Source organism: Protomyctophum bolini, assembly GCF_963924005.1.
Source record: "Protomyctophum bolini genome assembly, chromosome: 24".
Taxonomy (NCBI): domain Eukaryota; kingdom Metazoa; phylum Chordata; class Actinopteri; order Myctophiformes; family Myctophidae; genus Protomyctophum; species Protomyctophum bolini.
Window position 1 is genome coordinate 4,632,109 of NC_137885.1, and position 2,818 is coordinate 4,634,926.

The following is a 2,818-nucleotide window of genomic DNA, read 5'->3' on the forward strand; positions in this document are numbered from 1 at the left end:
AGTATTATTTAGTATATTTATGTAAGGTTTTGCCCCCTCAAATGGTACCTCGTCAGATAATCCCCACATATCCTGCAACAACTTCTGTGAACAGACTTCACTGTAGTAGCTTTTCATAAATTATATTTGTACTTAGGCTGTTCGAGAAGGGTCTGACTGCAGGGCAGGATTGATTGATCAGGAAGTCTCTGCGAGGGGGGAGGGCATTGATCAGGAAGTATTTGCAAGGGTGGGGGCGGTCCATGGGAGCTTGTTGTTGTCCGCATGCCATGTCCGCTTATTATAAGCGACTTGTATTATTATCGTTATTTGTATTATTATTAATATTATTATTAATTTAATATGCTGCTATGCTTCTAGCTCTGCTATTTTCAAACAGTTGATGAACATTAGATTTAAATTAGCTAATCTGTTGCAATTTGTTGAGTGGCTTCTTTTCAACATTTCTGTTGCAAAATCTGGCACCACTTACAGCCTGTTTGCTGCAGTTCTTTCCACTTTCCAGACGCTTCTTGTTCTTTCTCCTCTCTCATCGAAGCAAGGTACGTAAAACCAGCAAGACAATATTAATATTATAAGTATAACTTAATATAAATGTAAACGTTCTGCAGTGCAAACTATAGCCTTATGAACAGGAGTTAATGAGTTCGTTTTTATTTTATTTCTTGCCTGCTCGAGTAGCTTAGCCTCTTACTAACACAACAAGCAATATTCCGATTCTAACTTATGAAGCTAAACTACCATTAATACCATAAATATGAAATAAATGCTTAAACATGTAGCCAAAGTGTTAGGTTATTCAGCAACAGCTAGCATGGCTGCATACAACATACATCCCTGCTTCTGGTGACATATTATTTTAATTTGTGAGGTCTGTTAAATGATGGATCATTTTTATTAGTTTAATACTTTAAAAAGATTACTGTTATTGTTACAGCATAGGCAAATTGACAGATCTATGGCCTTTATGCCCGTCTACAGATGTAGATTATCTGCTCTGCAAATTCAGTGTAATTGTTAAAATTGTCTTGTTTCTTGCAGATGCATCGTTGCAGATGCATCGTTCCATATTGACCACCAATGAGTCTGTACAGCTCAAACAATGTACAACCTGCTGTACACTGTACCACTGCTCACATTAAAACTGCAATCGCTTTTGAAGGTATGTATAAGCTTGTTTTTTTATTTTTAGGATGTATGTCTGGATGTACTGTAGAGAGGAGGCATTTTCATTATCTTTCAAATTGACATTGGGACTTATTCAGACTGTTGGCCTTGGCCAGGCAGGGTGTGTTATTCATGCACTCATTTCACCCAGGTTCCATCTCTGCAACGCATGCAATTTGTGTGTTCAGTGAGTCAGTCTAGTGACTGCCAGTGGTCTATGAAGGATGGATTTCCCCTTAAGTACATTTGAAATGTAAGAACGCTTCATGAGTTGGTGCTGTGTGTGTATATTATATACTGTATATTAATTTGTCATATTGTATGTCTCCCCTCCCTCTAGATCTGCGCATCATTAGATGCTGTCTTAACTGCAGATCAGACACATCTCAGGCACACTATCATTGTCCCTGCGGTGTAAGAACACCCTTTTAAGGGCTGATGCGATGAGAAAACACCTGCCGAAGTGCAAACTCTATTCAGGTCAGCTGTCCAGCCCTCCTCAGTCTGCCAGCCCTGCGATGCACAGTGGTCAGTCTGCCAGCCCCGCGATGCACAGTGTTCAGGCGCCCAGCCCTTCTGAGCCCTCTACCCATTCCAGATGCCCGCACTGCTCTAAAGTCATGTACCGGAAGAATCTCCGTCTTCACATTGCACGCGCATTCAGAAACGAACAAGGACATAACTGCCATAAGCCACCTTGCAGGTGTATGTGTAGATGCTAAGAATGGCATTTCAGCTGTCCAGAGAACTGGCCATGGCTTTTCTACACCGATACATGTCCAACGGAAATGCTGGGGAGAAAAACAGAGAACACGGTGTGAATTGGATGAATGCCTGAGCTACCTGCAGTTGGCACAACGGAGTGGTCTTCCTTATGATCAGTGTGAACACATCCGTTCACTAGATTACTGTGATCGCATAGTTACTGAGGAACCTCTGGACATGTCAATCCTGGACAAAATGGTTGCTGGTTTTGGACGTATAGCTCCATATATGGGCACAAAAGGGGCCAGGTCCACAACAAACAAATCACTGGCCCCTTTTGTGCCCATATATGGAGCTGAGTGGTTGCTGATGCAACACACTCCATATTTGGATAGCGGGACAGACAGACACACAGACAGACAGACATGATCTGCTAGGTCTCATAGTAAGTGCTCACTGCGTTTGCAACTAGCTAGCTACACCTTACAGAATCTGACTATTTTTGACTTATAGAACCAAAGACATAGGACAGACTAGTGCCTAATGTATGCTCCGTCGCACGCAAAAATAACAGACCTTCAAACTCACAATGCATATCAAATGGAGGTGTTGTGAGCTTGTAGGTTCGCTATTGTAGTAGTAAAGTATGAATGAGGCATAACACCCTGAGGTAGTGATTTTCTGAGGTGTAGGAGCTATGTGATGCTTGGCTGCAGAGTGCATCCAAGCAAATGTACACAATGTTAAGGATGTTTACTTTGTAAAATGCTTTGTTATCTGGGCTGAATTTGTTCTTTTTATCAAACATTTGCAATGCGACTGTGTGGTAAACCCTTAATATAAACATAGATAACGTGGTTGTAATTGATACACATTCATTTGAATACAAAGTTGTATTCTTTAAGCAATAAAGAAAAGGATAAAAGGTTTTCACTATGTTGTGGCT

At 41.0% G+C, this 2,818-nt stretch overlaps 1 long non-coding RNA gene across 1 annotated transcript; it reads left to right on the forward strand.

The window, feature by feature from the left end:
* Positions 1-410: 410 nt before the first annotated feature.
* On the forward strand, positions 411-2,169 carry LOC308311349. The gene is made up of 3 exons (XR_013963636.1): positions 411-542; positions 1,042-1,162; positions 1,508-2,169. It is a non-coding gene; the product is annotated as an uncharacterized lncRNA (long non-coding RNA).
* The last annotated feature ends 649 nt before the right edge of the window (positions 2,170-2,818 follow it).